General features: G+C 39.6%; 1 protein-coding gene across 1 annotated transcript in view; it reads right to left on the reverse strand.

Annotated features, from left to right (window-relative positions):
• Positions 1–14,631, reverse strand: part of L (zinc finger protein Lobe) — an 84,549-nt gene that overhangs the window by 40,075 nt on the left and 29,843 nt on the right. The window lies entirely within an intron of this gene.

Consider the following 14,631-nt stretch of genomic DNA (forward strand, 5'->3'; position numbering starts at 1 on the left):
TTATAAAAGTAAAGACATAATAATTCCCGCAGACGGCATGACATCGTTCTCACAAACATGACTCACCCAGCGTTCCGTTACATAACGCGTAATGACACACAATCATAACATAAATCAGTCTTATTTTCTAAGAATATGAAATCTTGCGCACTGCTGTTAATGAGTGTTTATATTGAACTTGGTTTTAATTTACCGTGGTATTTGTCTACTAATGAATTTGCCGTAAAACAAACTTCAAACTTTAAAAAAAATGAAACAAAGAGGCCAGAAGGCTTGATGTCTTCAGAGTTTACATTGCTTCGTCTCTGATAGTTTCTTCGCTGGTTTTTCTTACCCATCTCTTCCCTTCGCTATAGATAGAACAAGCCGTGGACGCACAGAAACTGGTACCACAATCCTGTCCAACTCTGCCTGGTAATAATCAAGCATGCCGTCTTGAACAAGAAACATCATGAAAATTAAAAGATGCTCTACAATTTAGCAAGCTAAACTCTAGAGATACGTTTTTAACTCTTGATTGCCTGTCATCAAAGAAAATTTATATTATATTTATATCTATACTAATATATCTACAGTGGTTTTTACGGATGTTCCGTTATATTTGAAACTTGGTATCCATGTAGAAAACACTTACTTAATGGATAGGCTAATATTTATATCAGTGTTGGACTCCCTAATAATAATGACAGTAATAATGTTAATTTTAAATGCCCAGCGAAGCGGGCGAGTTCGGCTAGTACCTATTTTATAAGAAAACTAGCGACCCGCCCTCGCTTCGCTTTGGAAACATTAAAACACACATGAAACCAAAAAAAAAAAAAAAAAATTTTTTTTAAAAAAGTAGCCTATGTTCATCAGGGACAATGTCGGCTTCTAATGGAAAAAGAATTTTTCAAATCGGTCCAGTAGTTTCGGAGCCTATTCGAAACAAACAAACAAAGTAATCTTTCCTCTTTATAATATTAGTATAGAAGAAAATAAACATCAATAAAATAAAATGAGAATATCATAAAATTTAAATAGAACCACACGAAAAGCACCAGGTTTCAAATAAAAAAATCAATCGAAATAAAACCCCCTTTTTTTTTTTTATCGCTGGGGAATCCATTTACGGATACCCGGTCGAGGGGGGTAACGGACCGGGTTATGTCGGACTCCGGCGCCTCCTGAGAGGGAGAAGGGGAGAAGAGAAGGACTGAGGTCCTTCACCTCCCCCAATTTCTCACAGGAGACTACGCCTTGAAAAAGGCGCGCGAAGCACTTGCCCCGCAGAACGACTACCGACTAAACCCCATCGAGCTCCACCACACCGACTACACGAAACTTATGGTACCGCGATGCGCGCCGAAAGTCTCGCCTTAGGCGGTACCCGTACTGATGTTAAGACGGGATTTCATCCCCGGGAAAATCCCGTAGAACTTCGTCTCGGGAGACACACCGTGAGCGGCGCACAGGAGCCACCGCTTCACCACCGGACCAACAGTCGAGTGCCGGGCGCCCCCGCACTCGGCACTCGATAGTCCCTACGAAGGCTGAGCGGCGGCCTCTCGCACGCGCCGTCCACCCCGCCTTCTGCGCTGAGGAGCCGCAGAGGGATCCCATTCCCTTTCGCGCTCCTCAGCCTCACGAAGCGCCATGACCAAGTCACAGAACCCAGCAATGGCCTCCCACGAACTCCGGTCCTCTACCATACGGGCGACGATAGCCCTCAAAGAGAGGTCCTGCCCCAACACCGCGACGAGGTTCGCCGCGGGTGCTCCCACCGTGGGCACGCTTCTAGCGCGTGCTGGGCGTCATCGTTCGGGTGCCCGCACTGGTGGCAGCCCGGATGTGGCTCCCTTCCGCAGACTCTCCACAGATACCTCCCGAAGCATCCATGCCCCGAAAGGACCTGGGTGAGGCGAAAGGAGAGCTCACCGTGTCGCCGGTCCGACCATGCCTCCAGCACAGGCACCAGTGCCTCGAGCGTGCTCTGACGAGTGGCCGAAGTTCGGCCGAGCTCCTCCAGCAAGCGCTCTCTCCATTTGGCATACGCCAGACCACGCGCAGCACGCCTCCATCGATTGACAACCGACGGGCCGGGTGTCCGTTCCCGAGTCGAGGACTGTGTTCTCCGTCGGTATGTCGCGGCCAATATTTCGGCCTCGAGGTCCCACGGTAAGGATCCGGCGAGGGCACAGGCCACATCCTGAGAGATGGTACGGTACCCCCTGATGACCCTCACCGCGAGCGCCCGCTGAGCTCTGAGCAGCAGAGCCGCGTTTCGCGCGGTAAGTGCGGGCGACCACACGGGAGCACCGTACAGGGCCATACTGCGCACCACCCCCAGGTACAGTCGCCGGATACCGGCACTGCATCCACCGGTGTTGGGAAGAAGACGGGTCAGCGCACCCGCCGTCCCCATCAGCCTTGGAACCAGCATTTTGAAATGGTGGTCGAATCTCCATTTGCTGTCCAACACAAGGCCCAAATACTTGAGCTTCGGCTGGACAGCAATGGTGACACCCCCGACTACGAGATTCGCGCCTTGAGGCGGCCCCTCCCGAGCCGAGTGGAAGCACACTGCTTCGGATTTATGAAGGGCCACCTCGAGGCCGAGTCTCTTTATTCGACTCACCACAGTCGCTACACCTGCTACAGCCAGGATGGCTGCTGACCGGTAGTAATAAAACCCCCTTATTCTTTGAGTCGATAACATTTACTTAGGTATCTCTCAAAGATTTTAATCAACTCATTTAATTTCTATCCATAAATATGAATTGTCATAATACAACAGTCGATGGTAATATATTATCACCCGTTAATGTTCGAAGCTTATTCTATTTCAAGAAACTTGATGCAACTGTGAAATAATCATAACACCTTTGGTCAAAAATTAACCACAGAACGGTGGGCTCTTAAACGTTCTTGGTCGAGGAATGGTCATTAAGCAACGAATTTACCGTAATAGCGGTTACAGATGTACCAAAAAAGATAAACTTATTATTTATTAAGAATTATTATTTATTATTAAGAAAGGTAAACTTATTATGATATTTAATGGTATTACCCTTGTTCAAATCAAGGATTGGTAAGACATTGACATAGGTACTGAGAATTGTTGTGAGACAGCTATAATAGTTGTACATTTATATCACCAATTCTAGGTGGAGCGACTGCGCAATTATCCAATAACTCCAATACAATTGAGACTCCTTCGATATTACGTCTCAATGAAGGAAGGTATTCATGTTAACCAGACCGACCGTACACTCGGCTTCCCGACTACGCCAATAAAAAAGCGATAACTCTTATAAAGTTTTAATCGGGATAATTAATTTTACTATGGACTACCATACATCCCGTGTGTACCTTGGAGTCGCAGCGAATAAGCAATCTACTTTTGGGTGGTCGGACCCGCGGGCGTTCATTTCACGCGTTTTACCAGCTATTACGGACTTGACTGACTACAGCCTACCGGAACTGAATCAATACAATTACTGTAGGCGAATAACAGTAATACTTTTAATCCATTAGCGGATTAATGATGTTTGTGACGTTGAACGTGAGATTATTTTTCTTTTGGTTAGCAAATATTTGCAGTTAAGAGCTAAGAGACCCGATATGGAGGTAGGTACTAGCACATTGACACTACAATTTCAACGGCCACCCAACATGATATTGACAAGACATGATTCAGTAATTTAAATGACTACATCACTGTTTTTTTGTTGTAACGTTTCATTATTTTTTGACTTATGGTTTTTTTTTCCATTAATGGTGATCGATTGGCGTCACTCGTGGACATCAGCAATGCCAGGGGCACAGCCAAGCTGCACACCTTAGAAAAAGGACATGTCATAACACTCAAGAATTACAGAGGAGGAAATTATATTCCAAAGCTGAATGGTGCGTGGAAAAAAGATCTCTGGAAACGCGCTTTGGATGAATGCAGTAGTTCTACGTAGTATGGATGTTCTCTGGTACAGTGGCGTATGATACGTTGGGGGAAACGAAATGACGGATCATTCAAACAATTCCAGAGCACTCCTCGTGGAACATATGGTGCAAAACGCAGAGAGAACCGAAGTTCCTCTGTAGGTTCAGAGGTTCCAAGCTACTATGATTACGCTCGGCTGTGATGACATTTGACGCGGGCCACTTAGCCTATCTTAATGGTACAATAACAAAACCGGTAGGCAGCGGCTTGGCTCTGCCCCTGGCATTGCTGAAGTCCATGGGCGACGGTAACCACTCACCATCAGGTGGGCCGTATGTTCATCTGCATACAAGGGCAACAAAAAATTATAATAAAAAAAACTTCCCTGAATTGCCAATAATAACTGTAGGTACAAACTTTCAACTAAAATCAAACCCATGAATTACGAATAAACAAAACACAAACATTCCTTTTTGTACGAGTAAATTTAAATATCATTAACATGTTTCTGTGTTATAAGTAACATTATTCACAAGAGAGACAGACATAGGTAATGTTTGTAAAGTTGCGTTTTACTGTCTAATATATTTGTTTTTGTAAATTATAAACACACTGGTGCATTTTAGCATTGGCTTGGGTGCAGATGTGGGTGCGGTGGGCGTAGCCTTACACGCCCATTCCCGCCCATTCACCACGCCCTTGTGCAAACTTAACACAAATTTTGGAAATTCACTAATTCATTGAAGACGATAAAAGGAGAACCTTTGCGAATTCTCTTCTTTATATTGAATAACTATCGCCAGAGATAGAATTGGGTTGCAAAATTACCTACAGGAATCTTCAAAATTTTCGCAATTGTTAAAACTTTTATAACATAATTAGCTATAAAAATTAACGAGGGATACAAAAACAGACAGTAACCAATATTTACTCCAACCTAATAGAAATTTAGATCGCATTTCTCAAAAGGGATATCCACGGTGCGTTCTCCATTAGTTCCACTATCAGCTTAATATCTGTGGCACCGTAACAGGTATAAACTAAATAGAAATATATAAAATATATCTTTAACTAGAATTCTACTCTGAAGCATTTCAGACTTTGGATTGCCTTAGATAACGATGATGCAAAAATACTAAAACACAATTAAATTTTTCATTAATTATAAACCGTATTGACATTGAGATTAGTGTCATTTTTTGTTGCAGACAGCCAGAGAAATCACAGTCCACCTCGTTCCATGTTCCTGTTCCATCATTCAATCCAGATTAAATGTGTACAGTTTTAGTGCTGTCCCTTAATAATCGCATCACTTGAGAACGCCGCACTATATTTGGTCTTAAAACATTCGTAACAGTCGGAACACGGCGTACATATTGGTTTAAAAAACTTCGCTGATGATTCAACATGAGCACAACATCCCTGTTCCAAAATAAGGATAGCCCTAATAATAAACGGCCTCAGGAAGATGAAGGATAAGGTGAAAAATGAGGTTTTTATAAAAAAATACAAAATAAATATAAAATATGTATATGACAACACCTATCGAGTTAGGTAGTATCAACTAAAATATATATTATATCATGTCTTAGTCTGTTCCATGAAGTTTTAAAGTAAAAAGTTTGTACAAAACGATTAAATTGAATTTTGTGACTAACATAAATCTTTGATAAAAAAGCACATACATACATATTTATTATGTATGTGCTGAATGCCTTTAGCAGTGAAAATTTACGGATTTTATTATTTTAAGATATTTTAACATTGAATTGCTTTTATCATAGTAATGAATTATAGTTATGAAACCGGGTCACGCTTCAGTGTGACTATCGCTAATTCTATAAAAAACATTGGTTTCTTGAGATTACTCGTACGCCACCTATCGTTCATTGATGATACTATGACAGAAACTTTCCCTGGAATGCCAACAACAACTGTACCAAGCTTCACAAATACATACATACAATAAAAACATACAAATGAATTTTAATGTTTATTAAATCTATGTAGATTATTTTGTGTTTATTTAATTCGGAATTGATCTGTAAAATCGTAAAATGTAATGCCACCCAAAAACTACACAATGTTAATTTTTTTTTTTCCTACACCACGGTGGTGGTAATTTTGCTATACATATGGGAGTTAACAAATCTTTTGATAATTATACTCTTGATCAGCCTCAAGAAATCATGGAAATACTATTTTCTTCGAAACGTCATGAGATAGAAAAAAACCGTTATAATGCTCTCTAATTAAAAACAAACTCAATTTATTATAATTGTAAAAAATGCTTTAGGCAAAGTAGAGACTAAATAATTAATATTAAAGGAACATAATTCCGAAAAAGTCCTCAAAAACAAAGCTTAAAAATATAAGTTTAAAATGTCTGGGGGCACAGTATTCTAGTGGAGGTTTCAACCTATACTATAATAGATATGCTATATCACACATATCGTTCATCAGTTGTGCGGGCAGCAAGCTTTGAGGGTCGTGACCATCTTTATCCATGAGTTTTGTAACAACGTAGCGCCTTTTTTCCCTTGTAGGCTGACGAGCATACCTGATGGTAAGTGGTTACCGTCACCCATGGACTCCAGCAATGCCAGGGGCAGAGCCAAGCCGCTGCCTACCGCATCTAGTTCTGTCTTGGACTAAACTGAGAGCATCGTAGACAATGGAATCGATGGTGGTGCGGACCTAATTTGACCAACGCATTGAATGGCGCCCCCGCGATCTTTATCCTTTCACTTTACAAGTAATCACTATTTTTTCAATGCCTATTGTTCCTGGCAATGTCTCCGACCTACTGTAGGATTGGCTTGCGACAGACGCTGTTAATGTTTTAATTTAGAGCTTCGTGTGTTTTGATCAGTTTGTCTGATATGCAGTACATGGAATCCGCAGCAATTTCTATAAACATATAACCGATGTGATATAATAGATACGTTGTAATATACATACGAATATAGTACCGTAAAAAGTTTTCAAGAGTTTTTAAATTAACAGTAAAATTCAATGTAACAAACTTGATTTCTCTGAAAATATTATTTAATAATATAATTCTTAGACTTGTATGGAAACCCTATGATATTGAATAAGACTGAAGATATAGATAGTTGAATCTTTTAATATGTTATAGTAAGTTTAATATTTTTTTACATTACATAGGAACAGAGTATACGAATTGAATTTTCGTTTTATCAATTTCCTGACATATACACATACAACATTTAGCACCAAACACGATAATCTACCAAAAACAAGCAGCATGCTTCTTGGATAAGTTAATACGCTTATTTCCCGTTAGATGTCAGTGTTCGAAGTGTAATTTCCGGAAAATTTCGTTCGTAGACACGATTCCGAAGCTCCTCCTCCACACCTTTAACTTTTGTTATAGCGTCAATAGAGTGCGCTAGGATACTCGTACGATCAGTCCCTTATACGTTTACAAATAAATAAAAACTTTACACTCGCGCTACAAGGGATAAAGATAAAGCGTTACAATTTAAATAAACTGATATTATCGAGTACAAACTTAGAGGCTAGATTCGCTGATGGTGTGCGGCAATAGACCAGTGGCGGCAAGATGAAGGAGCTTCTGATACAATCGACGAGTCTTTGCACTCGCCGCCACGCCACGCGCCTTGCATCAAATCGTTGATAACATAACCAAGTTCATCTTTCATTTCATCTTCAAAACCACGGCTATTTAAAGGCAGTGAATGTTTCGCGTCAAACTAAAATCAACTTGTTAAAAAAAAAAGTACCTGTTCCCACGCAGTTAGAGTTTAATGATAGCGACTCGATAGTGGTGACCCCCTGCGATGTTTCGGTTGCGATTACGATTGCGTATAATGACGAGTTCAGTCAACCAAGAACTCCGACTATTGTTCCACTGCTGATCAAATAAGTATACCGCACGCAAACGAATGATTGCTCAAGGTGAAAATTGATGTCTGCAACTATTTCACGCCGTCAAAGAAATGCGTATCTAGTGCAATAATTGAAAATAATAATAATAATAGACAAAGTTCGCAATTAAGTTTGAAAATTTCTTTTAATATCTTGCTATTTAGAACCATGTCAAGGTGGTTCAATTTCGTCAAGATTTCATTTTAAAATTTAATACACATCCGCTCATATATATAATGTAAGTGTGAAAGGTCAATATACTAAGTCCTCTTGGGAGCGAACGTTGTCGAATGTCGATTAACTTTCTGATCATTACCTACGAGAAGTGAGAATATCATCATCATACTGTGATGTGGTCGATAGTATCTATAGCCTAGTTCATTTAAAAAGCTCTCTGTGTCGCATTTGTTTGTACGGGCAAGCATGCTTAGATTTGAAACCCTCTGATTCCATATGAGAATCTCATAAAAATTTCTAATTTACTGTCTACTGGACCGTGATGTCCAGTTTCAATTCCCGTTCGGTTGTCTTTGTTAAAGATATTTGGTGTTCCGGGTTCTAATGTGCTTCATCTTGCCCCGCGTATATTTCGTATACTAATTCCAATAACACAGAAGCAAACAATCTTTTGGTATCTTCTATATTATATTCTGGTATATTTTAGAAGTTTAAAAAATAAGCAACTTAACTGTCATCTTTCATGTACCTACATCGTTCCTATCAGGCACTTTTAAATTTATATTTTTCCGTTATTTTAATATAGGTACGTAGAAATCAAATTCTTTATTAATCCGTGTTTTAATGCACCCGGCTACCACTAGTCTATTTCTGCCGGGTAATTGAGAATTTTGGCTTAATGACTCAAACTAGAAGATATTATTCACGTCGCGATATGCTTCGATGATTAATAATAGCGTGGTCCATGGCATCCTGTCCTGGCTATATAACGCATGAAGACTTTTATGAATATTTTGATCTGAGGTATGGGAATAATCAGAATAATACCAAAGCACATTTTGTGAATTGTAACCATGTTTGATACCCAGCAATACCTACCTTCCAGGTAAGTATTTTTCGTAAAACGTTTACAAAGAAATAAAAAACATTAAATATTTTTCTAAATTAGAAAACGTATTTTAATTAAGAGAGCGTCAAAAGGAGGTTTGTTGTGGCAAGCACAAATGACCCTGAACCGCCCCAACCCGCCTGATCCATAATTATTATCTAAGCAATCTCCAAGTATTGAACGAACCGATTGTCGGAACTCATTCATCTCCGCAATTCACGACAAAAACAATGGTACGTACCCTTTTCGACGCGCCTGGCTGAAAGACCGCAAAACTCGTAAAAAAAGTTTTTATATTTTATTCAAACTTCTTGGGGAACCCTTTATAACCAATCGAATGCTTAAACATTGCAATAGAATATGAATGTGTGCCCGAGGGTGAATGGTGGTAGTACAATGGTGAGCCGAGGCGGACCGTCGATAGGTGTCGTATGTCGGACGTACGTCGCCCACGCCGCAGCTACCGCACCTCGCGCCGCCGATATACGATATCGTCTTTTATTTCATAATTTCAACACAATGGAGTCGCTGTTAAGGCATAGGGCGAAGACAATACGCCCGGAGGTAGAAACCGCTCGGAAACCCTTTATGTTCGATTTATTGTCTCAAAATAAAATCGGGTGCAAATTAAAATACGCTTTGGAGTCTGGTGAAGGCCGACAACAGACGTTCTTGGGGGCTTTTAGAAATATGTATTTTGATTAAAATGATTTATTAATCATAGAAGCTTTACCCCTTGAGCTTAAGTATTTTTTTCCTACCTATGCTGATAGCCTTGAGAGGCTATTTCAGCTTTACCCTAACGTGCGTAGGTGAGCTCACGGGGCTCAAATCGGAGTGTTGCTAACACTGATCCTAGCAAGAGCAGTGCTTCGCAGAATCTACCACCGGATCGGAAACGCGACCCACTGAGAAGATCCGGCGAGAAACTCAGTGGGCTTTGAATTTAAGAAGTAATATTAATGTTTATTGTTGCTATAGATAGACAACTTAGGCCTCGAATAACTTGGCAATAAGTAATTACTGGAGCTCACGGACATATCACAAATTTCTTTCACCAAGATGGGGATGTCTTAGGATGAATTCTAAACTGTATTGTATAATGGTCCGTCTTAAAAGGTTTAGAATAAACTACTTCGAGTTACTTCGCGCCAGGATGATAGTAACTGTAAATATAGAGATTTCCCAACTCCTTTATCGAGTGGTACTTAGTCACTGTTAAGCACATATTGTTACGCCGGCAAGAGTAACGTCATCTATCGGCCGAATAGTCGAACAAATATCGAAGGATCCAAAATGCTCGGGGATTACAGATAGCGGAAACTACGACTAGAAATGTGTAGAATATTCTCGATAATTTTAGGGATGAAAAAAGCTATGCTATAAAATGCGGCTATAAAAGCGTTGTAGAGCGGCACGCAGTCAGTCAGTAATTGGAACTACTCGAAGCGAAACAGCGAACGGATCACCTGAAGCGAAGCGGAACAAGCGAATTAAGAGTTTTAAAGCGTTTATGAAGTGTTTTAAGCGTTGAATAGAGTTTTTAAGTTGTACTTTGGTGAAATTTTATTTATACCGAACCCCAGCGCATAACAATATTTACTTAATAAAAATAGATAGATAATACATAATAATATATAATTAAATAGATAATAGATAAAGAACCGTACATTAATAATAATAATAATAATAACTAGGAACTAATCATGTACGATCATCCGACTCCAATTTCAAGATTCTCTGTGTTATGGGTACCAGAAACTGACAAACATATACATATGTATATAGATAATAAACACCCAGCCAAAGAGCAAACAAACCTGTTCATAATGTTTGCCCGATGTGGGAATCGAACCCAGGATCCCGGAGCATCGGTCAGGGACTCTAAATATCGCACCACCGAGTCAGTCATTAGTCGAATCGCCACATTCGCTATGAAAACATCAGGCGTCTTACCCATTAGGCTACGGCCGTTTCAAATATAACTTTAAAAAATGCTAAGTTAAACTTGGTAACTTGGACGTATAGCTAACATTTCTAAATTATTAAAGATATTAAAATAAATAATCTTACTTGATCGCTGTTTTCCTACTTTGTTTATATCGAAGCACATATATTGCTGGTTACAGATAATGAGATAAGAATCGAAAACGACCCATCAGCGGCCGGCACTAAATTGTTGAGAGGCTTATCGAGATTGTTGATCCTGTGTAATGTGTGTGTTTGGGTAATCAGATGTGAGCCTTCCAACTTTTAATTCCCTGATACCCGGGAGGGGTGCTACAGGGGGTGAGGGTCCGGCACCAAAGCCAATATCGCATATAAAAAGGTTGTGGATCGCTCGTTCCTCCATCCGGCGATTGGCTAGGCGGCGCCCGCCGGTCCCCAGGGCCCTATACGAGAAGCGAAATGGGCCCCAGAACACCCATAAGAGAGCGACCCCGCCCGCCACGGCCGAATAATTAGGGCTCTTTGTTTAGATAGCGGCAATTTTATTTGGGAGAGAGCGGGCGCTAGGGACGTCTTCGGCTATTCCAACCGCCTGATATTAATAAGAAACGTGTATGCCGAAACTGTAATAAAAGCTCGATGAAATTTTCAGTTGGTTTCAGTAACCTTACATGTAAGTTCTTTTTATTTGTTTATCTGTATCAAGTTGACATCTTTACTAATCTAGATACCTAATAGTTGTCGTAGCCTTAAAACACCCTGTGACAATGAACATGAAAACAAAACCTAATGAATTATACGGGCTTAATTGCATGATACCTCGCCATATCGTATACAATAGTATACATACGGACGTATATTATATAATCTACACGATTAGCGAATCGTTTGATCGACTAAATATTATAAAAAAAACCTAGGCCTTTTACACTGCTAGTATTGATAGCTAAAGTTTGGAAAGTGTAAATTACACCACCCACAAGTTCAAAGCAAAGAAAGGGGGAACGCTGACAGTCACAAGGCAAGATCACATAAATAATGCAACCACTAAATTGGGATTTTGATTTGTTTTCTTGAAAAGTTTTATTTGCCTTTGTTTGGGAACCGATGAACACAAAAGCTTGGCTATTCGCAGTTTGTTTTATGCTGAAAGAATTAAATGAAATGGAAATATTTGTTAATTATTGTTCGTTTTGTTTAATGATTTGTGATATTTTCAATGAAAAATGATCGCCTAAAATATATTTTATAACATGTACTAAAACATGATAGCTAACTTATAATTATTGAAGATCAAATTTAATTACCAAATCGATTCTTGGCAACACTGTGCTCTTCGTTTAGAAGGATGAATTTAAATAACTATACGTTCGATTTTCTCTTTTTCGAGTATTTAAATTTGTGCAACAGAATTTTCACTATTTTTGTACAGATCACTCACTTAATTCAGGAATTTCATTAATTAACATATAATTTTGTAGAGCAACTCTAAATTATTTTTTTAATTAAAATAAATTAAACAATACAATTATTTTTCAGATAAGTGAACGAAGTAAATTCTCGTACAAATGTTATTTTGCAAGACAGTGAAGTTATGTCTGGGAGCTTGTTGTAGCACCGTAGGGGACTCCGACCGGCTCGCTTTTGTCTCGTGCCCGCAAACTTGCCATAAATGTTAATATGGGATCTTCTCACATTTGAATATCTATTTCTTCGCGGGGCCGGTTCGTTAACGCGGCCTTGAATTTTAAATTTTATCGTCGCTACGGGAACGTTGTAGATGAGGTGCGCGCCTACGTGATCTCCCCAAGAAAATAACACAGAAAACCTCCTTTTCGTGCGAATCCTTTATTTTCGTAAACTGAAATAATTTTGAGAACAGACGCGAAAGTTTTTTTTTTTGAATGCTTAGACGAGTGGACGAGCTCACAGCCCACCTGGTGTTAAGTGGTTACTGGAGCCCATAGACATCTACAACGTAAATGCGCCACCCATCTTGAGATATAAGTTCTAAGGTCTCAAGTATAGTTACAACGGCTGACCTACCCTTCAAACCAAAACGCATTACTGCTTCACGGCAGAAATAGTCAGGATGGTGGTACCTACCCGCGTGGACTCGCAGAGGTCCTACCACCAGTAACATGCCTTGAAACTTTATTCAACTAAGTTGCAGTAAATAACAATTTTAGTATTCACAAATAGGTTCTTACTTCCACTGAGTTATTCGTTTTATGCCATAGCAACTAATTAAACTATTTTCTGGTTAGTCACACAGGAACAACTGACTGAGAATGAACAATGTTCATTTATCAGTTTCGTAGACACGTGACAAGATCGGAGCAGGCTATTCAGGTAGACGGAGACTTAATTAAACAACACTTAATTGGAGAAACAGAACTCAGGAGTAGAATTCAACTTTATCGAAAATTTTAATAAATTTGAATAAATAGTTATTGATTTTTGAGGCCGCGGTCTCGCCTTCTAATTTATATTCCAATAAAAGTCACCTTTAGACGGATAGTCAATTCACGTTGACATATAAAGAAAAAATTGCAAACCGTTTTCAATTTTCGATCCGACAAATGATTACAGTTGAATAACTATAGGATCGGACATTGTAATGAACTCTCACCACCCTGTCTGACCCTCAATTATTGAAAATGCATTTCTGTCCGCGTTCAGCGCCCGCTACACGCGGCACATCGCAAATGCACATTTTAAACTGCACCTGATTGCAGAGTCGTGTCGCCATCCAAGGCTAAAAGTCACGCTGTCGCTTTATTTTAACACACGATTGGCGTTAATTCTACTCCCGGTTATATTTCGTGGCTGTCAATTAACAGCAATAATAATTACTCGCTTCTATCTGAATATTTAACGTTTAGGGGAAGGTTTGGTGGGAGAACTCAAATCAAAACAAATGTTTGTATTGAACGAATATTGAACGCACACTGCTTCGACTTGATACAAGGTTTTATCTTAGCGCCAATTTAGGATCGAATTTCTTTCAATTATTCAAAATGTATCTAAAGTGTCTTAATTTGGCGGGCTTAAGGCTTCGTCAAACAGAACGCGTACTTAGCGCTGCGTTTTAACGTCGCGCTCTTTACATGTCACACAAATTGACTAGATGAGCCCAACGCTCCTTGACGCAACGTAACGCCAAATCATAGTGCCTTTCGATAGCAGTGTGAAAATTTAAAAGTATCAAGATGTCGAGTGATTCAGATGTGGCATTGTATAAACATGGGTATTTTCTAACTAATTCTATAAATTTTTCGGGCATTATCCAGTATTTTAATACACATTCACTCGGACGCTAAAATAACATTTGTAAAAAATTACAACGCATGACGTCAAAGCGTTCTAATGCCGCGACAGAGCGTTGCGTACTACTAGCGCTGGGTCTCTGTTTGACAGTATGTTACCATAGTAGTACAACACATCTCGGCGTCATAGCGCGCTGTCAGTTTAGCGTTCTGACGCGCGCTAAGTACGTGTTCTCTTTGACGAAGCCTTTAGGCAATTAATTACCCTACCGAACCGTAGCAGGGGTTTTCAGATTTATAAATCAAGAATTACTAATGTACATACATACAATACCTGAATCACGATTTTACGTCATCACACATGACAACTGAAAACCTGCGCTAAATAAAAATAGAGGTATTCATAATAGTCAATGTGTTCACACTCGTTTACTAAGTGACAAACGATGTAAACAATTCCAGGCGTCCGTTTTAATTGAAAGTTCGGAGCGGATCGCGTCCACAATGCAATTTTA

This window comes from Bombyx mandarina, chromosome 05 (assembly GCF_030267445.1).
Source record: "Bombyx mandarina strain Sakado chromosome 05, ASM3026744v2".
NCBI classification, from domain to species: domain Eukaryota; kingdom Metazoa; phylum Arthropoda; class Insecta; order Lepidoptera; family Bombycidae; genus Bombyx; species Bombyx mandarina.